Consider the following 23,854-nt stretch of genomic DNA (forward strand, 5'->3'; position numbering starts at 1 on the left):
TCCACCCTCTCAGAGGTGTCCATCCACCTCTACTCTGGCAGCCATTAGTTTGTTGTCTGTATTTATAGGTTTGATTCTGATTTTGGTTGGCTTGTTTATTCATTTGTTTTATTTTTTAGTGTCCACATATAAGTGAAATCATGTAGTATTTGTCTTTCTTGGTCTGACTTATTCCACTTAGTATAATACTCTCTGGGTCCATCCATGTTGTCACAGGTGCCAAGATTTTATCCTTTTTTATGGTTGTGTAATATTTGTTTTTAAATGTTTATTTTTGAGAGAGAGAGAGAGAGAGAGACAGACAGACAGACAGACACAGAATCTAAAGCAGGCTCCAGGCTCTGAGATGTTAGCACAGAGCCCAAAGTGAGGCTTGAACTCACAAACCATGAGATCATGACCTGAGCCAAAGTTGGACGCTTAACCAACTGAGCCACCTAGGTGCCCTGGTTGTGTAATATTATATAGATAGATAGAGATAGATATAAATATAGACATAGATATAGATATACCACATCTTCCTTATCCATTCATCTATTGATGGACATATAAGTGGATATTCTTTTTATTATTTTTTAAGTGTATTTATTTATTTTTGGGAGAGAGAGTTAGGGGAGAGACAGAGAGAGAAGGAGAGACAGAATCCGAAGCAGGTTCTGTGCTGTCAGCTCTAACTCAGAAACTGTGATACCATGACCTGAACTGAGATGAAGAGTTGGACACTTAACCAACTGAGCCACCCAGGTACCCCGTAAAATGGATATTCTTTGATGAGAATTTGGCTTCATCTGGCAAGATCAAGTTGTAGTGTTATTTGGATCACTTGCTTGTTATGTGACCTTGGCCAAGTTATTTAACCCTTGAGGAAATGTGAGTACATTTTATGGTGGAAAGAAGAAAAATTGAAAATAAAGGTGAGCATGGTTCCTAACATATATTTATCTTGGACTCTATAATGGTTCCTCTTCATTATCAGGTCCATGTTAGATCCAGGACTTAAACCCTGATCTCTTATTTCTGTCCAGTTGTCCTCTCATCATGTTAGTCTTCACTATGAATGTGGGCTCTTTGGGCAGTAAATTTTTCATAGCTGATATAACTTAGGCAGTTTAGATATGCCTAACAGTTGCACAGCTTTCCTCAGACAGAAGGGAGGAGGTAAAAGATTGGTCTAAGTACCTCAGGATCAATCAGATCCATGTCTTCACTTTATATGTTTTAGGCATTCAATTTACATTTAAAATCATATTTAATCAAATGGTGGCATGACTAACAAATGTGAGCACCACTGTCTTAGTTCAAAGCTGGCTTTGTAGCGCCTATGATAGCACAGGGACACTACATGGTTCCTTGGAGAGATTGGGAATCAGCCACATTCTGTCCATGCATGATTGGGCATGAAGCATACTATGACTGAAGTTCTCAGCCAGGGAATGAATGGTGGACACCATTGTTGCTATGGGACAACTTGGAAACAAGCAGATTGCAGATTGACTGATCTGGTGCCACCTTTCTTATTGGTCTTAACTTCAAATCATCCTTCTGCTCAATAAAATCAGAAAATCTCAACTGGCTATATTTCATTGTAAACAAATTCTGCCTATGTGGCTACCATGTGACAATTCCACACAATATTGGGTGTTTCTAGGATGCCTAGGTGGCTCAGTGGGTTGAGCATCTGACTTTGGCTCAGGTCATGATCTTGCAGTTCGTGAATTCAAGCTCCACATTGGGCTCACTGCTATCAGTTCAGAGTCTGCTGCTGTCAGCCCAGAGCCTGCTTTGGATCCTCTGTCCCCCTCTCTGCCCCTCCCCCACTTGCACTCTTGCTCTCTCTCTCTCAAAAAAATATTAAAAAAACATTAGGCATTTCTACCTATTAGTGCTGTTTGGCACATGTCATTTTATTGTACCTTTACAATAGCTTTGACTGCATTGCTTTTGGTTTGTACCCAGGTCTCCCTATCCAAAGTGGGAAAAAGCCATTCTTCTTTATAATTCATTCAGCAAGCATCAATGCTCCATTAGCTGAGCACTTACCCACCAGGGGAAGAGAAATAAGAATAAATAAGAATATGTAGCGCTGTGGATATGTATCCATACATACTTCAGCATTATAGACCTGGGAACTGCAGGCTGTTCTCCAGCATGTGTTTATTCTTCATATTCTGTTTAAATTTCACACATTTTCTGTCTGTTTCTTGTTTGTATCAGGTAAGGAGGATAGTAATATATTTATTCAACCCATGTCAGTTCAAATAAAGAATTCAGAGTCATCGGGGAAATATATACACACTAGTAATTTACTTGAAAGCTCTTACTCTCCTCCCACTAAAATACCTTCCCCAAATATCCATTCAATTTATTCTTCAATTTCCACAGCTCCCTCTCCTGTTTGATACTAAGGACACTGGTACTGAGAGAACACTCAAATCAAGCAAATAACAGCCACCCACTTTTCACTCCATCTCTTAGCTAGTTAAATGGCTATATATTTCCATCTCTTACATCCTAGGATATAATTAAATAAACATTTTAAACTGGCAGTTTTGAATTTTATAGAACAAAAGCCTGAAGCAGGTTCAACTTTGTAGAGGGGAAAAAATCAAATGCTCGAGAATAATGTTTACAAATTTCTGAAACAAGGCTTGTCAGCAGGATGAAGTTGCTAATACGAGCCATTTTGGACTGAATGGTTTATATCTGTTTATAATAACTTGGATTTGTCTTCTGTTAAAATGTCACATGGATAAAGGAATAAATTCTAACAGCTGTGACAGGATTATCATTGCTAAGAAACTCCGATACGGTGGATTCATGTGTCAGAGACATCTACTTCACTGTCTTTCATTCAGAGTAATCCAAATATTCTCCTTCACACTCAGGAAGACTAACAATGAGACACAGATAAAAGCCCATGATTCTGACATCTTTCCCCTAAGTTTGCTGTTAAATGAGATGGTTGGCACCAAGAGTCTCTAATATTTTTCTCAGAAAGTTAGTTGGAAGGACACAGGATGAGACCCCTATTCTTTTAAACTTCAACACAGTTATTCCATAAGTTGGGTGGAATGAATGACAAACTTTGGCAGGAATGTACCAACAATTGTGATATTTTTAAATGCAGCAAAGAAAAACAGAAAAATGGAGAACAAAAAAGAAAAACAAGCAAGTGGGAGTATTGGGTGGTCAGTGGAAACCCACATATAGGCTACAAATGAGAAAATGATCCAAGGCATCCTAAGAAATTAACATAAGATTACCTTTCTCTAGGAACCTATTTATTGCTGATAAGTGTGATAGGGAATTGTATGTAACTGAGCCTTATAGCTTCATTCATTTATTCATTTAACCATTCATTTCTTCACTATATATATATATATATATATATATATATATATATATATATATAGTGAATATAGTGTGTGTGTATATATATATATATATATATGTATATATATATATATATATATATATATATATATATATACATATATATATACATACACACATGCTAGGCACTGGAATTAACACTAGCAATGAAAAGATAAATAAGCCCTGGGCTCTACCTTCAAGCAGATCATGTTTTAGTGTTCAGTGTATGTGAAACCACCCCATACAGGAAGTGCTCTAGTGGAAATGGGTTTAAGAAACAGCACTGGTCAAAAATGAAGAGATGAACAGTGTGTGGGAGGGTCCAAGAATAAATCACGGGGAGAAATTAGAGCCACATTTTGAAAAATGAACAAGAATTTAGCAGGTGGATGCAGCAGAGATAGCCCCTGAAGCCAACAAAGTAGGTGGAGCAAAGGCTTGGAGGGTTCTGAATCACACAGCAGTCCTAGGGATGAAATCTGATTGGTCTAGCCCAGTTCATGTGACCTTCCCTGAGGCAATCCTATATCTGCTTGAAGGAGTTCTCTGATTAGATCGGCCTGTAATATTGAAGGTACAGCTATAGCGATGGCCCTTACATTTCTTCGTAGAGACCCAACTGTGCAAGATTAAATGAGCTGATCTCTGGGAAGCAATGGGTACAAAGATGGGCAAAACTGACAAGTTTATTGCGGTTATAGTTATGCTGGTTATTGTGTTGTTGTTATTACTGATATTACTAATGTTATTACTAATATTAAAAAATATTTTAATGTTTATTTTTTGAGAAACAGACAGAGTGTGAGTGGGGGAGGGGCAGAGAGAGAGGGAGTCACCGAATCTGAAGCAGGTTCCCAGCTCTGAGCTGTCAGCACAGAGCCCAACGTGGGGCTGGAGCTCATGAACTGCAAGATCATGACCTGACCTGAAGTCGGATGCTTAACCAACTGAGTCACCCAGGCGCCCCTGTAATTACTAATATTTTAATTAAAAGCTAGATGTATAGAAATCTAGCATCACTGCAGACCCTCACTGAGCTTCTCTTAGGGAATCTAAGAGGAGCATAGCAGAAGGAAAGCAATAGTTGCACACTAGGCGTACTGGACATCTGTCAGGAAGCCTTCCTGGGATTTGCTCTCCCCAGTCTGGATTGGGTTGTCTCTGTTATGCTCTATACAAGTTCCTTATGATCCCATCCTATTGTAACAGAAACATCTGTCCTATTAAACTGTGAGCTTTTTGAAGGAAGAAGTGTATCTTGCTCGTCATTTTCACTCAAATACTTGGGATGTTGTAGGTACTAGCTATGCTGTCCAAATAACTTGCAATAGGTGCATCTGAGAACAAACACTCCATGCTGGAGATTGTCTCTGAGCTGGGCCACAAAGGATAGGGAGGACTTCTGAAATGCAAAAATTGGAAAAATCACATCAGGGAGAAGTAAATACTTAACATAAGCTTGGAGATGTAGAAGTGCCCAGCATGCTTGGAATATGTCAGTTAATTAGACACAACTGAAGTGAACAGTGTATGAAGAGGATATGGGACTGAGAAGGTAGACTTTAGGGCAGATTTCAAGGGATCTTGAATGCTGGACAAAAGAGATCACACTTTGTAATCTGTGAAATATAAAGACTGAGAGGTTTTCATGTAGGGATTGATATGGCCAGGATTCTTCACACACACACACACACACACACACACACACACACGCGCGCGCGCGCGCACGCGATGTACGTCCTATTTGGTAAATAGAATATTGGTTCAGTGGGTTAAAGATGCAAAGCTCTCTGTTCCTAAGGAATTTATGATTTAGTAAGAGATGGATTTACCAAGAACCTACAGAAGGGTAACTTTCAGGTTATTTGCATTGACCTTTTCTAAATAAATACTCATATTGATGTCTAATTTTGTACTTTAAACATAGAATCTTCTGTTTGATTTGGTGGAATGGGAGCTCTGCCAACATCACCAGGTTGAGAAACAGAAAGAGACAATTGTCCTGATGAGAATGCACTAGTTATGAGTAAAGGGATGGACTTCTGAATGCCAAAATTCACAGGATTTTGAGTCCTAACTTCTAGTTCTTCTCAAGGACAGTTCCCCTCTTACCTCTCTACATTTTGGTTATATAAGGAAACGAATGTTCCTTTTGCTTAAGCACATTGAGCTGATTATCCTGCGTCTAGCAATTCCGAGTACCTGGTAGTTACTATTAGTTAAGTTGTCACTTTACAGATACAAAATATGTAGCACATAAAGCTTAAGGAATTTACCCAAAGTCATATAGCTAGTAAAAATGTTGGACCAAAGTCAAAACTTAGCTTCTTCTAATTTCAGAGTGCAAGCATTTATCCGGTGTGGCAATGCACTCTCAGTATTTCCATTCTAGAGGAAAATCTTTGAGGTAATGACTATCCCTTAACCATGTTTTTCTCTCGCACGACCACTACTACATTACGGTGCTTAATGCATGTGTAATTTCTGAATGAAGGCTAAATCTATAAAAATTCCAGATGCATGGTCTCTTTGTTGCTAAGAAATAAACAGCTAAAGATACCTCCATCACTCATGTTGTAAACATTTCTCCGTGTTTATTCTTAAACCACAATGTTGTTTGTGTCTACATATATTGCTGTGTTTCGTTGGTACAGAGAAAAGTGTTTTGTTGTCAATCCTTACTATAGTTTTCTGCCTTTTGGTCTCTTCCCTATTTTTTTCTTTTATCAGCAAAATCTTCTCCATGTGGAGGAAACAATGAGCATTTTATAAACCTGCCTAGGGCTGTAAAATATACATATACCTTTAATAGTGACAGAGGTATCTTTGGAACTTCCTCTAGAGTGAAATCTACTTCAAAAATTTGCATTTAACAGGCAAACATAATATTGTTGAAGAACACAGAATTATAAATTCATGGACATTTGGGTACTGGGGATACTTTATAATCCACACATCCACACTTCTAACTGTAATTTTTATGGCTATGTAAGTTCAAATTACCCAAGATGGATAAAACCAGCACTTTCATTATTAACTGTATTTGAGGGGTTTCTAACAACTGCTCCATGAAAGCTCTTTATAACTTGAAACTCACACAGGAAGTTGCAGGCCAAATAATGTGCTTTCTGCTTTAGGGTCTGAATTTGTCACCTCTTGATATAAATCCCCCAAATTTGATTGGTCTTAGAAGTATTCATTTTGCACAACATTCAAAAAGTCTCCTGCTTTAAAAATGAAAAATTGCAAGTGATTACTTTACAGCCCATTTAATTGCATTTGGAGATTTTCTGCCCCTTAAAGTCTCTGGATAACCATATTAATGCTCTCCCCAAACACACTTTTGAACAGAGTTTTATTATGGGTAGCACCTGACCTTTCAGCATAATTGCATGTGGTCCAAATTAATTGTCTGTTCTATTGTGCGCTGAATAATAGGTATTCTAAAATGAGACTAATTATGCAGGTACCTGATAGGAGAATCTTAGAGTGAGCTCTTTTGGATGCCTGGAATTTAGAATATGAAGTATAAGATGACACTTAATTAACTAATAAACCGACTGGCAAGACTGACTCCACAGGAGACTTCTAGTCAACACAAATTAGAAAATTCGGAGATTCTTCCTTAACTGAAATGTAGTAAGATGGAGCTTACGTACCAAACTAACATTGCCATAAATCAAGATGCTACTGAGAAAGGCATACAATATAGATTTGTTCAGAAAAACGTAAAAACAATTTTTGTTTAGCTATATCCATTGTTTATTTAATACATACTCCATTCATTTATGTTTAATTGTTGATTCCTTTTGGGAATATTCTTATGGATGTCATTGTGGTATCGTATAACGAGCACCAGAGTGTAGGTTAAACCTAAATTTGATGCCAGTTTGCTGTATAATTACCTGATTTAAGTACCTTGGTGACTCTGTCACTAAATCAAGTTCCTCTCCTATTGTTTATTTTCTCCTCATCTGAAATGACGTGTGAGACCCAACCTCCTTGTTTGGTAGAAGTACCTGTTACGTAAACAAAAGTAGAAAAGATGGCTCTTAGCACGGAGTGCCCTCAAAGTGCAGGGTGTGGGTGGAAAGTGGAGCTGCTGCCCGTCTCCCCGTTGCTGCCCCATCGGTGTCACCCTGCCCAAGGCGGCCTGAATGTTCCCCTCCCTTTGACTGAAGTTTGGAATGGCTTTTTCCTAACTCTAGGCTCTGACTTTCTTTAGAGCATTTACTTTAGAAAACTTATGATTGTAAATTCTTTCCCTGCCTCTTTGAGATATAAGCAATTTTTTTTTTTAAAAAGCCTGTTGCCAGTTTTATAAGCCAGGAAAGTCTTTCTCAAGGATGTAGGAGCCCTCGCTTTGAAAATGTAAACATCAAGGGATATAGCATCCCTATTTCCCAGGCTCTGCGGGAGGGTAGGAGCCTCCTTTCAATGGATGCCTTGCTCCTAGTTGTAAAACTACTTTCTGTCACAAAGATTTGAGAAAGTGTTGTTTTAGATAAAGCCAATTAGCAAACACTGACTGACGGCCTGTGTTCTCCCCCTCACCCCAGCACTTAAAAATTCTCCCATTCTTTGTTTCAGGGGAGTTGAGCGCGGACTGAGCTCTGCCTCTCTCCCTAATTGCAACAGCCTTCAAGTCTGCGTTGCCTGTTTCACTTCATCTGGTACAGCTGACCCTTTGACTGTCAGCGTTATGCTCTGTGATCATCAACCATTTGCGGTCCCATCAGGACTCTCTTAGTTGACCAACATGTTGAACATATGACCTGGCGTGTGGAAGGCGGTGTTGATTTCAAATATTTGGTTGTGTTTTCATTATGTGTAGCGCACATAGTTGTTATGCCATACGTCCCGGTTATTTTGCTAATGGCAGTCATGAGGCTGATAACCTCGGTCTTTGTGTAAGGGAATTAATATGTGTAGAGCTCCAAGGATTGCCACATGAATTGATGTGTGATCCATGCCCTCTATGGCGTTTAATCCAGTCAATATCCCTATAATGTGAGTAACATTATTTCCGTTGTGCAGATGGGAAAACTGGCAGGTTCCTTACTTGGCCAAAGTCAATCAGTTGAAAGCGTTAAAGACCAAGTCATGTTGAGTTCAGGCTTGGGAATAGGACCTACGGGCCTGGATTTGAACTGTGTCTCTCTCACTTTCTACTACCTTATCACCTTACTTACTAATGAGCTCCCCGTTTTACATATGGGCAAATGAAGGTTTACTGGTTTTAACTTACTTTCACAAAGAGGCACAGTTCAAATAATTATCTTGTATAGATTTTGTGAGCATGGAATGAGATAATATGTGTCAACTTCTTGGGAAAGGCTCCAGATTGGATAAGAACCTGATAAATGTTAAATATTATGATTAGTGGGAGTAAAGGCATATACTTTATTGCCTCTTCCTTTGAGTGTAAAAACAACACTCAGTGGTAGTACCACTGACAATGACTTAGAATCTAGGGGAGTGTGCCTGTGATTTGTTGTTTGAAAGACAGTGTGGGTCTAAACTATCCTTTATACAGGGATATCTCAGATGAGGAGCAAATGCTTGCACTGATTGGGTAGAAAAACTTTTGTTAAAAGTTTTTAAAAGCCATTGATGGCGAAAGAGTGTTTTGAGAGGAGCAAGAAGGCTTCTAGCAACAAAGGAAATCAGTACCTTTTGTGGCTTGTTGAATTGGGATTTTCCAGTCTGGTTTTGAACCCAGTTATGTTGAGCTAAAATCTGGGCAAATGCCATTTGCAATAAGATTTTAAATACTTTTAAATGCAATAATAGTATTATTTTTCATTTTGGGGGGGGGGGTACCAGAAATAACATTTCTTTTAATTTATATTTAATAAAAATGACTCCCATGTTAATTTAGTACATTTCAATATGTGAATAATTTTTAATAACTAACTTTTTGGATATATTTTGGGATTAACAACCTAAAATTGGCTTAATCTCAGCGTTTTCCTAATGACCACCAGGCAGTTGAAAAGGCATTCAAAGAATCTAGACTATGTCAGCATATGACATGTTAACTTTTCCCTCTGTAACACTTTCTTATGAGTTAATTAATTCTTTTCACATAATAAACAAATTATGTATGTGCTAATGGTATTTTAAGAAGTGGACTCAATTCACTTAATTATTCATAATTATCTCAGTTTTCTTTCTTTTTTAAAAATATGTAGTTTCTTCTTGTTAGGGTAAAGATTAAAATATTAAACAAGAAAAATTGGAAATTTTAAGTATCAATTGAGCCTATCTGAGAATTTTGCTGTGATAGCGTTATATTTTTTTGTAGTTGATTAAGTTTGCTTAGTAATCGCCTGTTGTAAGATAATCATGCCACAGCCCAGAGAACAAAAGAGGGGGAATTGCTCCTTTCTTCCAGCCCAGAATACCTTTTGTAATTCACAAAGATAGAAAAGTCCACCATTAACTTTCATTGTATTGGAAAACAATAATATTTTAAGAGACTGAACATGAAGATTGAACTCTTTGGCTTTTGGAGAGTTACTAAAATGTGCATTTTAAAACTTTAATTCTGCCGTTTAAATTGTGTGAGTATGTCTGCTTATGAAATTTGATTGAACTGAATTGCTATGAAACGCATGCATTTATGCAAAGGTCAATTATGATATAGGCAATCTATTTTAGGGTAAGCTTTCTTACACCTTTGGAAATGATTCTTTTTTTCCTTCTGCTCTTCTTCTTCTTCTTCTTCTTCTTCTTCTTCTTCTTCTTCTTCTTCTTTAGCTAAGTGAGGATCTCTCAAGGAATACAAAAATTAAAGAAAAAAGTCGAGCAGTACAGTCTTTATATATATTTTTTTCTTCTAAGTCTCCCCAGTAGAGGCCGTCATATGCATTTATTCAGCTAAGGCAGTTTGCTGAATCCTAGAGTGAATTGTGCAGTCTCAGATGTGTATGTCCGTCAGAAAAGCGTGATCAGGAAGAATCTGTAAGATGAAATACAATGATGAGGGGGATGTCGATATAGCATTAATATTAAAAAACAATAAAAGGATAGAAAACAGTATAATTCCAATTTATTTTTAAAAATGTATACACACCTGTATATGCGTTGCATGAAAAGAAAACAGAGGAAATGCAGCAAATTTTTAATGATCTTTTTTTCATCATAGGAAAACTGGTGATTTGCACTTTATAGTTTTTGAGTTTTTCCATATTTTCCCAATGATTCTGTGTATCTTTATCATTCAGGAAGAAGCAGTGTTATACATTTGAAAAGAAGGAGAAGTAATAGAAACCTAATCTCTCTAAAATAAGCCTCTAGCCACCATTTCAAGGACCATGATTAAATTGATTACCTGGGAAAGATGTGAGGGTTTCTGTTCTTTCTTTTATTTTAATCATACTTCCTAGGTTCTCTTATGTGTTAAGTAAGTAAGATACAAGATGAACATTGACCCTACAGATGTCATTCATATGGAAGATTGTCTTTCTGCACACACACACACACACACACACACACACACACACACATACACACATGACAATCATTCCTCCTTCACAGATTTTGTATTTGTCCATTCACCTATTCGCTAAAATATATTTGTAACCCCTAAATCAATACTTGACGTGCTTTTGTGGCCATTTGTAGACATGCACTTGTGGTAAGCAGCAAAAACATTTGAGTTGCCCAATGTGCACTGCACGTTCCTAGCTGATGCTCAACAAGTCCATATTGTCTGCTTTCTTGTTTCAGCTCTAATACTGTAAACGAGACCTTTCTGTGATCTATTTAGTGCTACAGTGCTTGATTTTTGTAACTTTTGTTGATGATTTTGCAGTTTAAGATGGCCCCTAAGCATAGGGCTGAAGCGCTGTCTAGTGTTGCCAAAGGGCAAGAAGGCTGGTATGTGTCTTAGAGAGAAAATACATGTGTTAGATAAGCTTCATTCATGCATGACTTGCAGAGCTGTTGGTTGTGTGTTCAGTGTTGATAAATTAACAGTACATATTAAATAAGGTGTCTTTAAGCAGAAACACACATCAAACAAGGATATGTATTAATCAGTTGATGAAAACATGAGAGGATGCTCACAGGAACCTAACTTTGTGTTTACTCAAGTAGCAATGGTCCAGTATTTTGCTAATTCAGTGTTTATGGAAGCTTTATAAAGCATAACTCCTACAAATAGGAGGAATCAATTGTGTGTGTGTGTGTGTGTGTGTGTGTATACACATATATGTATGCATATAGCTGTATACGTATATATACAGACCTAAATGTGTATGTCTGCATATGTAATTTTGTCTAGTTTTTTACATTAATACAGCTCACATATAACCCCCCCCACACACACACACACAAGTACACATACACAAGCACACTTATACTGTCACATATGTTTCCATGCATTCGTTTCTTCTCACATACTCCTTTGCCCTCCAGTTTTTCTGGTTCATGTGTGTTACAATGACTTATATTTGGCTTCTCAGTTATTGAATATTGAAATGTGAATGCATAGGGGAAGCCTTAATGTGCTTTTTTGTATCTTCAGAAACTATAGAGAATGTCCTGTACCAAACTTTTAACTCATTTGAGAAACAATAAAAACAGTGATGATGACTGCAACAATCCTAATTTTGAAGCTTCTGACAATTTTTTGTGTATTTTGACAAGTGGATGGCCATCAAGGGATAGATGACTGTGTAGTGGAAAGAACACTGAGAAGCCTCAGGACGTAATTGGAAAGCATAACATTGAAAAATATGGAAGTGATTAGCACTCTACATAAGAATGTAATCTGCTGTCTCAATTGATAACCAAGGAAGTAGTACAGATTATGTTGTAGCTAGGACAGTGGTTTGTATTTCTGACTATGAATGTTTAGACTTCCTCAGAGGCCTAATGCTCCTTTTTTAACAAGGGTCTTTGTGTACATGTGTATGTTTCATCTCATTGATACATACCCAAAGGATAGCTATGAAAAACAGGGAAGTATATCTGTAAGCCACATCGAAGGACAAATGTCTTGTGGTATTCCATTCTGAACCTGAGGTGCTTATTTTGAAAGATAAGGATGAATATTCTAGGCAGAACGGTATGTGCAAAGCCACGGATAAATGGGGGAGTGTGGGAAGTTCTTGGAATGGCAAATGTTCCACCTAATGCATCCATCCTACCGGTTCTGAGTCCCTGCTGAAGCTGTGAAGGAAAAGACCAGAGAATTGTGCAGCCTGATGAAGAGAATTGTGCTTCCTGATGTTTCTGCCACAGGCTTGTGCTTTATCCAGAAGGCCTTGCGGAGCCATTGCAGAGCACCCTGAGCAGGCAAACTTGGTGAGATTGCTCAGGAAGACCTCTATGGCTGTCAAATAGAGGAATCTGAGACAGAACGTGTAAGGGTCTATTCCACAATCAGACAGGAGCTAATAGTGGCTCTAATGACTCCAGTGCATGCAGACCTCTGTTTGAACTCCCTTGTGTGTCCACACTACTTTTCTCACCACAGGGACCTCCTCTCTCCCTTTTCTTAGGCCCCGCCCACCTCACTCTTCTTCCTGAGCTCCTGGCTGGCCAAAGAAGTCCATGAAGTCTCAGCAGAAATGTCCAAAGCTGGTATTTGGAATTCAGGGCCAAATTATTGGATCTTCCTGCAGATAAAGTACCCAATATGAGGGGAATATAAAGATAATATTCCTTTATTATTTTAGTCATCAAATATTTGTTAGTTGCCAATATGTACCAAATACTGGATTAAGCAACTGATGAATGAGCAATGACTCAATTTAGAGAAATCCCACTCCTAAATGAGTTTTGTTCTAGTAGGGATGATAAAAAACAAAACAAAACAAAACAAAAAAAAAACAAGCAAACATATAGAATAATTAGCTATTATTGGTGTCATGGAGAAAATAAACAGAATGGACGTGCTATTGTGAATGAAAAAGGGAGGCTTTTTCTAAACAGGGATCAAGGATGCTCTTTCTGAGAAGGTGGTATTCAATAGGCAAGACTTGAAGGGTGAGGAAAAAGCAGATGTGAAAAATCAGGAGAAAAGAGATCCTGAAAGGGAGAGCAAAACACACAGAGTTTGTGTGTGTGTGTGTGTGTGTGTGTGTGTGTGTGTGTGTGTGTGTGCCTTTTCAGGTTAGAATGTACTTGAAATTCCATTTTTTCTTTATAATAACATTTGTACCTTTTAGGGTTTTTTTTTCTATATCATTGTAGTCTGCACAGAAAAAAAAGTTTGTTAGCATATTCCTTTATATTCTAATTTAAAACCATAAAAGTAGCCCGATTTTTAAATTATGTGAATTATTCACAGTGGAAAAGTAGTTTCCTGATTTATATGTCCATGTATGTATGTATGTTATGTTTTGGTCAGCTATGGAGTCTTTATCTTTGAATTTACACTGAGTCTGCTCTGTATGAGGACTCTTCTGGAAAGAGTAATAATAGCAACAAGTGGCATTAAATGAGTCTCTACTAATTTCAGGAACTATTGTACACTCATTTAACATATCAACTCACTTAATCCTCTCCAGATTAGTATTTTAATTATCTCTATTTTACAACAGAAGGCCAGGGAGGGTATGTAATTTGTTAAGGTAACACAGCTGTTAACTGTCAGTGTTAGATTCCAGGCAATTTCCCTTTAGAGTTTACTCTCTCAGGGGCACCGGGTGGTTGAGCGTTGGTTGAGCGTCCAACTTCAGCCCAGGTCATATCATCAAGTTCCTGGGTTCGAGCCCTGCATGGGTATCCTGCTTCACTGCTGTCACAGCTCAGCTTCCAATCCTGTCCCTCTCTCTCTCTGCCCCTCCCCCACTCACACACGCTCTTTCTCTTTCTTTCTCTGAAAAAGAAATAAACATTAAAAAAAAAAAAAGGAATTCGCTTTTTCAATCAGACAGCCTGTATTTCCTATGCTGGTATGCTGGTAACCATGTGAGAATATAGCAGTAATATTATTTTGTCATTAAATAAAAGAGAACTTTCCCAAAACTTCAGGATGACAATTATATATTAAATGGAATTTCCTCACTTTTAGCTTTTCCTCCGTTATTATTTAAAAAAAAATATTGTACAGTGTCTTGCCCATGTTAGTAAAGGGTCAATAAATGTCAATAGCCAGGCACTGCACCAAACACTTCCCATGACTTACTAAGTCTTACAAACACTTTTTGATGGAGTTGCTATTAATATTACCTGGGCTTGAATTTTGGGTTTGCCACTTTGTAACTGTATAATTTGGGCACGGAGCCTATTTTATCTGTGTCTCAGTGCTCCTCTTTATAAAATGCAGTCTCGGGGTACCTGCGTGGCTCTGTGGGTTAAGCAGTTAAGCATCCCACTTTGGCTCAGGTCCTGAACTCTCTGTTAGTGAGTTGGAGCCTCTCGTCAGGTTTTGTGCGGATAGCTCAGAGCCTGGAGCCTCTTTGGATTCTTTGTCTCCCTCTCTCTCTATCCCTCCCATGCTCATACTCTCTCTCTCTCTCTCTCTCTCTCTCTCTCTCTCTCTCTCTCTCTCAAAAATAAACATTAGAAAAAATTTTTAAGTGCAGTCTGATTTTAGACCCTGTGACCTTATTAACCAAGTGTATATTATCTCCTGCTAATATAAGGTGGTATCAGATTAAATAGGGAAATGTATTTAATTATTTTTAAATTTAACATTTTATTATTTCTGGTGTTCTGCAAAGCATCATAATTTCCAGTTTCTCTATTAACAGAGAGATTTGAGAATCACTGATCTAGTATCCTTTGTGGAAATGACTTCCTCAAACCCAGGACTTGGATCACTGAGAAGCAATGAACCTTTAACTTGAGTTATTCCTACTTTTAAAACCTTGTAATTAAAATCCTGAATTTACTGTGCATAAACTGGACCACACAAAATAACCCGTTTTCATTTTTCAGTATTATAAATTGAATAGCAGATATGTTCCTTCGTTGTTAATACCAATCTCAAACCTATAGCAAAACAATCAAAATGTAAAATGCCAAATTCAATTCTATAATCCAGAATGCAGTTGTATTTCATTTTTTTAAGTTGATTAAATCTGTATAATTTAAATAACCAGACCATGGCATTTTAGTGGGTGATTTGGCTTACTCAGTGGCTAACTCAATGAACTGCAAACACTGGCTCTATTATGGCTCATGAAACCAAGTTGACCCTGAATATAAGTAGACAATTGTTTCTTTCAGAGCTGGAGTAAAAAGCAAATATTCTTCAAATATGTGGAAACTGATTCAACAAATGAGTTTGAATCTCACTTTAAAACTTATTTTTATTTACATATATAAAATAATTAGATAAAGTGTACATGTTTTATTATTTCACTTGGCCCATCTGGATAAACCAATGAAAAGAATGATGACGAACATTTATTCAACTCCTATCATGTGCCAGGTACTATGTGAAGTGATTCTGGCTCTGCCAATTCCAACAAAACTTAATCTTTATAGCCATTTTCTGAGTTAGTGGTTATTTTTGTCTTTGATGCAGGAGGAAACTAAGCCCCAGAAGGCTATTTAACTTTGACAAGTTGTCACATGCATTAAATCCAAGAGTCATATTAGAGCCCAGTATTCTGCATTATTTTTAACCTCCTTCTCCTCCCCCCAAAAGAGATTTTTCAAGACTAACCCTCACTAATTAGACCAATACACAAATTGAACTAAAAGTTTTGTTTTTTGAATTTGATCTGTAGAGAATCTCTTCTGTAAGGAACATTCCCCCCCCCCTTTTTTTTTAAATAAGTCAGCTTTCTGAATAAGTGAAACTGGCTGCTTTGTGCTGTTTTTCTAGGATCTGCACTTTCTCTGGATGTTCTTGACTACTGACTTTGCTTTTAATTACTATTACTGTTTCTAGGTTGGTTATTTCTGAATCATCACTTCTTGCCCAGATCTCTGTAATGAGTTCCACATGTATACCTCCAGCTGTGCCCTCTGGATATGTAGCTACTGGGATGCACAAATGACCTCAAACAAAACATGTCATTATTGAGCACATCAGTTGTTCCAGAAAAGAGCTCTTCCTCCAGACATGCCTTTCTCAATAGATTGTCCAGTCATCTTCCATTTGTATGGTCAAGAAACTTGGACTTCATCCTTAACTCCTTACCCTGCACATCAATGAGTTTTGTGTATTCTATTTCCTATATATTTTTTCAAATTCATTTTGCTTATCCAAAGTGACATGATTCTTCTAGACCACCATTATTGCCTTTGTGTCTTCATTAGCCTTCAAACTCATCTTTGTGTCTTTTAAGACTTGCCTTTCCCTCCAATCCAACAAGAAAATTCTTTGGAAAATCATATATGATAATGCTCTGCTCTACCCTAACTTTTGAATGGCTCACCATTACTTTCAGAATAATGTCCAAAGTATTAAACGTGGTTTGCTTGTTCCTGCATAATCTAATGCTTTCTTCTCTTGTTTCTTCTTTCTTGCTCTTACTCCCTGATCCATCCACAATGCCATGCTCTAGCAAAGATATTCCTGGGTTTTCCCAGAGTTTTGAATGCATATGAAACACTCTTTTCTCCTTCTTTTCTTTCTGGTTAATTCTAATTAATCCTTTAAGTTTTAGCTTAGATATCAGCTTCTCTTAAGATCCACCTGTGATCACCTTGTCTGAATAAGGGATTAGTTGATGTGTTTTTGTAACAGCCTAAATTCTCCCCTCATTGCATTATAATTCATGTGTTATTGTTTTATGTCCCAGTAGATAACAAGCTTCCTCAAAAGTAGGGGCTGACTGCCTAGTACATGGAAGATTCTGTCTCTCTGTCTCTGTATCTCTGTGTCTCTGTCTCTCTCTCTCTGTGTGTTTCTGTTTCTCTCAGTTTGTCTCTCTGTGTATTTATTGAATCACAAATGTATATTAAATAATTCCTACTAATGTGCATGACTAATTTACCTTCTTTATTCAACTATTTTTTCCTGTGATAACACTCAATCTGCATTAACACAAAAGCAGAGAATTCTAGAGTTGGGAAAGGCTTTCACATGAAATGTTCTTTATCTGAGTTCCAGGCCAGTTTTATCATTCATTTTCTGCATAAACTTAGACACAGCATTTGCTCTCCTTGGGATTTAGGGGCCATCTGTTTATATCCCTCTAGATTAGGTTGCCTCACTGTCTCTGATTCTAGGTCACTTTAGAAATGGCCTCAAATTATTCACACGCTTTTAGCATATGTCAAGTCAAAAAAATGCTTATGACTTTGTGTGAGCATAGTAGTCACTCTGCCTTCATTTTTGTCAACCTTCTTTCTGATAATTTTGTTAATCATTTTTAATAAAGTCTGAAATAAAATCTCACTAATTTTTATTTTAAGCACTAAAGCCTGTTCTAATTTTGCTGTTTGAATGTAACCACAAAGGATCTCAAACAAAGCATGGCATGACTGAGCATACCAACTGTCCTCAGAGAGTAGCAGACAATAGATAAGGCATGGCATGATTAATAAGTAGGGTTGACTGAATACATGGCCAACATGGTTATGTATACTCAGAGAGCTGTGTTTTGAGGTATTAATATTTTTTAAAAATTAGCTTTGTTAGGAAAAGCATCTGTTCTGCTTTTGTGGAATGGACAACAGTATTTCTATCTGATACCTTTAATATATCAATAGTAATCACAGGGATGCGTTTTCTAATTCACGCTGGTAAGTGATGGATGGGAATTACTATTTGGCCAGCACTTTGTACTAAATGGAGTCCAGGGATAATTGGCCATTGAAATTTTCTCCTATATCAAACAAACCAATCCTTCAAATATAAAATTATTCATCTTATCGATATCAGCCTTCAATCCTTACTCCATTAAATCCTTAAACTCATACTAGAGATGACATAGGAAGCAAATTAAAATGGGATTCTTATAAAATGAAAAAGATAAAATCATGCCTTCTAAAGAAGCAACTTAATCTTAATAAATTATTTTTAATATTCTTTTTTCAATGAGGCATCATATTGACCATAAAATGAAGTGTAAAAGGGCACTGGTCGAGGAAACGGAGTTACAAAGAGACCACTACACCCTTGAACAGTTATACCTGCAATAATTTGCTTCATAAATTTTTATGTTGCATTTTACATTTTTTAAGAAAGCGAGTATTCCCAACAGTGCCGTAATTAGAGTTATGACAGTGTGAGAGCAACTGCAGGAAATTATATTTGATCTCTGGAGTATTTAGCTAAATAGTTTTAAATAGGAATTTGTTGCTTTATTGAAGACAGATTAGAGCAGACACAGAAGACTTTCCTTGAATGGAAGGTGCACACTGTCAGATGGCCCACACTTGCAAACATGGCTTCACAGAAGAGCTAACTGTCAATTAAGAAGATCCAGGAACTGGAAATGATTTGCCTAGGAGATTTATGGAGTATATGCTGAAATAAAGGGTATCAAGTTTTAAATGTCAAACGTCAATATGCATCGTATACAACCCCTTCTTTTAGAAAAAAAATTTTTTTGCAGTGTTCTGTCTCTGTAGTTGGAGAATCCAAAGCTCCTGCTAAGAAGACATGTTCTGCATTTCACAAGTCCATTTTCCTCTTTTCTATGCAGAATTGCTCTCTCTATTGTCTGTACCGTGAGGATGTTTTCCTGAAAAATAGAATGGAGCTGCCTTAGTTGTCAAGATTCAGGTAGTTTTCAGAAAGACAATGTAGCCCCTTCTTAATGTAGCCAGCTTTTGCTTATGCACAAACACACCTCTCAGAAGCTTTTAGTCAACAGTGTGGATTGCTGAGGGCAGTGATGAGAACATTAGAGCTGCTTATGAAGTGATAGCCCTTGTTCCTCTAGTTGTTCAATATATATGTTCATATATGTTCAATTAGTATGGAGTTTGAGCTACAAAGGAACAGAAGGGATGAGTATTCTATTCAGGCCCATTCATTAGGAGACCACAGTTTTCCTCAGCCGGCAGGTCCATTGGCAGAAAACAGGAGAATAAAGAAGTATTCAGGAGCCACTTGTATAGAACTCTCCACTGTCCAGTCTACTGTCAAAGGGAAAACGTCTTGAAACAATTTCTTTGTCAATTGCAGAAGCTTATGTATATAGTATTTTCCTGTTAGGGGTCAATCTGCTCTCTCTTAGTGATAAAAAATAATATTAGGAGCACTTCCCATGGAATTATAGTTGGATCTGGAACTTTTTTGGCTTGATCATGGATGTTACCCTCTGTGAGTCCAGCTAGGCAAAGCTGTGAAGCAGTCCTGCTGACTTTTGGGAGGTAAAAGATTGAAAGCCTAACTTCTTTTTTTCTGTACTTCATAATAGGCTCTTGTTTCTCTGTTAACCAGAATAGCTTCAACTAAAATTATTGTCAAGGAAAGAGAGAAGTTGCTCAGGAGAACATGGGATATATAGATTGGATCACTTGGAATAGCGGAATGACCTGGAGGTCCTGAAAAAGGGCAGTTTTGACTCAATATGAAACTAATGTGATAATTTCTTTGGTAATGAGCTACCCTGGCACAACTGGGCTTGGAGAGAAGTAAGTTGATAATGTTAGAATGCATTGAAGATCTTTACTTGGAAGTCCCAGCTTGCATCAGCCTTTGAGAAGTTTAGCTTTGGAGAAGAGGAAGCATTTTTCCTTGCAGGCTTGTTCAGAGACCTTTTTCTGGCAATGGAAAAACATCATCTCTTGGGCTAAGAGGGACCAGAGATATCATGCAGTCATGAGAAATGAAGTGCAATGACCCAACCATGTCTTTTGCTTGGCATGTGGAATTGTGACTGATCTCCTTTGGACTAAGTTCCCAAATTTCTCAGAGGCTTCAAAAAGTAGAGGAAACTCAAAAGTTAGGATGTGAGTTTTCTGCTAATAAGGCTCATATGTTAGAGCAATTACTTATAAAATATATTAAAAGAATGGATGTTTGGAACAAGTTGTAACTTGCTATACCTAATATTCAGAGATACTATGTTATATTCAAATATCTGCACAATATCTTTTTGAGGATGCCCAAGGGCACATCAGACTCATGTCCAACATGGAGTTCAACACCTTTCTCAATAACCAATAATTTATCATGTCTTCTCTATTTCCTGTCTCCAATTTTTTCTATTATCATCTTCCCAGACACATGAGACAGAAAAGTTACAGTCAGTCTAAATGTTTCTTTCTATTTTATATCTCACATCAATAATTCCTGAATTCTAGCTTATTTTAACCTCAAAAATATCTCAAATCCATTGTGTTGACTGCATCCCTGTAGCTGCTGCTGCAATGCTATCCTCATGAGGTTTTGCTTAGACCATTGCCATAATCTCCTAAGGGGATTCCGGATATGTAGCCTACCACACTCCATTTTATATTTTCTACCAGAGAATTACATGCTTTTCTTAAGAAAATGGCCTTTCAGTGGCTTAACTAACATTTCTATAAAAATGAAGTCTCAAATCTTTAGCAGAGAAGGCAAGTCCTTCAGTGAGTTGAACTTTGCCTACTTCTCTTTCATTTTTATTATTTATTTATTATTTTTTAGAGAGAGAGAATGCATGTGCACACACACAAGTGAGTGGGGCAGGGGCAGAGGGAGAGGGGGGGAGAGAGAGAGAGAGAGAGAGAGAGAGAGAGGAACAGACTCTTAAGCAGGCTCCATGTTTCAGCATGGATCCTGATGTGGGGTTCGATCCCATGACCCTGGAATCATGACCTGAGTCAAAATCAAGAGTCAGATGTTTAACCCACTGAGCCACCCTGGGCTTTTTAAACTGACTGAGCCATCTACTTTGCCTACTTATACCGCTAGACTAAGATTTTTGCAGGAGGACAAAATTCATTATTTTAAGAAGTCTCCAGGACTTAGAATGATGTTTATATATGGTAAATCCCCATATATTTATTAAAGCTGAATTGAATTAATTTGTATGGAAAGTAATACTTAGAAAGTTGATTCTGTATAGTATTCAAGTCCATTGTGTAATAATTGTCTTTGGTGCCATTTCTGGCCTGTGATGTAGTTTTGCTTACCCTGAACTTCTCCTCAAACTTCCTCTCTGTTGGTGAAGATGATACCTGCTGCTACTTTATTCCAGAAACTGGATAACCTTCTGCCTTGTTTTTGTGCTGAGTGACCCTTCTGACAGACCCTGTGGCTCTGACCCTTCACACAGTAGAAGCATCCTGGTGTTTTTACTCAGCAGTGGATCGTGATATTTAGAAATCCCTTCATCGAGCACCTTTGATTCTCCAGGGATGCCCATAATAAATATTTGCATTATTAAAAGAGTTATAAACACCCTATAAAAATGAGTGCACAAGGAAGTCACCACTTAGCTTTTGATTATGTCTACCCAAATGAAAAATGAATGAAGGTGTAATTAATAATAAATGTCCTTGTGTTCTTGTTTTAATTTTAACTCATCAGAGAATGTTAAAATTAAAGTGAAGCCAACATTCACTTTATTGTTTTATTAAAGGCAGATTGTGGCCCTCATGTAGCCAATTCATGCAACTTCATAAAACATAGAATTCTAATATCTGTTTTGTCACTTATTAGCTGTTAACTTTATGCATGCTATGTATTCTCTGTTAGCTTCCGTTTCCTCATTTGTATACGGGAGTAATAATAATGTATGTATCACAGATCCATTGACAGTATTAAACAAAGTTGTTCAGCTGATGTATGGTCACCACCAAATATGTATTAGGAGACAATTTTATTTGAGCCTCACCCTTTGTGAGGTTAGCAATCTAGAATTTGTTTTTTCTCATTTTAGAGACAAAGCAACATTTTCATTGAAAATGATCTGTCAGTGAGCTCTTTTAAATTTTGCCTTTTTTTTTTTTTTCAGTTGAGAAGATGTGTCAAGAAAAATCTCTTTCTATACTCTGGCCTCCAGAGAAACGGGAAGTGAGTATTATATTTATGGCTAATGACTGATAGAGGAAAAGAATTTCACAAATTCTGCCTTACTGGCTATCCTTTCATCCCTTGACTGACATTCTAATTTTATTTTTTATCAGAAATACTTTTCTTAAACCTGTCTGGATTTCTACGTATCAGCATGTTAGTGATTGGCTGTAGCTAATCCAGTGCTAGAGCTTGCTACCCTTCAACCCACAACCATCCTTGGAAATCGGATCTTTTCTAAAATATCATGCCATAATCAACATCTTATCAGGATCCAGGACTCTGTGTTTCCTTCTGTCAAGATCTTATAGGAGTATAAATATTTTCTCATTGAACCAATCCATGTGAGAGAAATCATCATCCGTTTGGATAAATATTTAAAATGTTTAACGCCGTCTAATGTGTTCCCTGGGCTTGAGGTATCATGAACAGAGGTTGCAGGCACTTCCTGCATAAAATTTATGGCTGCCCACAAAAGAATTTATCTCCCAAATCAGAAGGAGCTACTTTGAGAGTGACCATTAAGACTGTCTAACTGCACCCAATGGCATTTTCTTTCTTCCTCTGACCCTAGTTTCCAGGCTCTAATTGTGGAACTTTTAAGGCAAGGTGGTATTTTCCTCATCGCAATCTTTAGCATTTAGCAGTGCTTGGACTCCAATGATGCTTGGCAATTGATGAATGAGTGAACACTGTGGACTTTATTGCTGCTTTGAAGTTAGTTTTATTTTACTCTACCTTCCCATATAATAATTCACATGGGAACCTGGAAAAGATGTCAGTGCCATAAGGATGCCATTTTTCCTTGTCATAAATCCCCATTCAGTTTAAGAGTTACACTTGCTCACAGAAACTAATTCTGCCTCCACATTCTGTACACAACTCAAGGAATAGAAGAATGGAATCCCCACTACCTTTCCAAACTCAGGGCACAGGGAGACCAGGAAGCTATGAAAATATCACCATTCTAGTACATTCTATTTACCAGAGAACAATATGGCCTAGGTGGTTGAAGCTTTGCTTGTCACATGTAGTTTCAATGATGGGATTTAGACTGTATCTCATCCAGGAGTGAGGGGTTGAAATGCTCTGAATAGAATGGATATATACTGTCCTGTAGGGAAAAACAAAAAATATTGCAGTGGCAATTAATATTTCTAAAAGCAAAAATGTCCTATGTTGGGAGGGATTTCTTATTTTACTTAATGAGAACTAGTAAAAGGCCCCATTCGTGGAAGGGAGGCGTGCCCCCTGTTGAAAAAGTTCTGGATATTTTCTCCCTCCTCACACATACCTCAAACATCAGGAGACATGAGCAAAGTGAGTTTTATCTTGTGTATTGGTTATGTAATTGTTCTTTTTAGAGATAAATAGTCTCTAAGCTAGTGTTCTCATAGTTCTCTGCAGGACAATGGTGCTAATATTAGGGTCCAAGGCAGGTCAAGTCCCTTATGACAGCAGTGGCTTCTCCTACCCCAATGCAAATGAGGCAGATCACCCAAAAAAGGAGAACTATTTCCAGTTGCTTTGGAAACAACACAATGTTAGGAGGAATATATTTAAAAATTTTTGTGTCTATGAAATCTCTTATCATCTTATTATAAGCTA

At 37.4% G+C, this 23,854-nt stretch overlaps 1 long non-coding RNA gene across 1 annotated transcript; it reads right to left on the reverse strand.

Annotated features, from left to right (window-relative positions):
• Positions 1-10,181: 10,181 nt before the first annotated feature.
• On the reverse strand, positions 10,182-23,356 carry LOC109271000 (uncharacterized). The gene is made up of 2 exons (XR_002081786.1): positions 23,232-23,356; positions 10,182-10,339 (listed from the first exon to the last, which is right to left on the reverse strand). It is a non-coding gene; the product is annotated as an uncharacterized LOC109271000 (long non-coding RNA).
• Positions 23,357-23,854: the final 498 nt, after the last annotated feature.

The sequence above is a fragment of the Panthera pardus genome, unplaced genomic scaffold, assembly GCF_024362965.1.
Source record: "Panthera pardus isolate Hobbes unplaced genomic scaffold, ASM2436296v1 HiC_scaffold_19, whole genome shotgun sequence".
NCBI classification, from domain to species: Eukaryota; Metazoa; Chordata; class Mammalia; order Carnivora; family Felidae; genus Panthera; species Panthera pardus.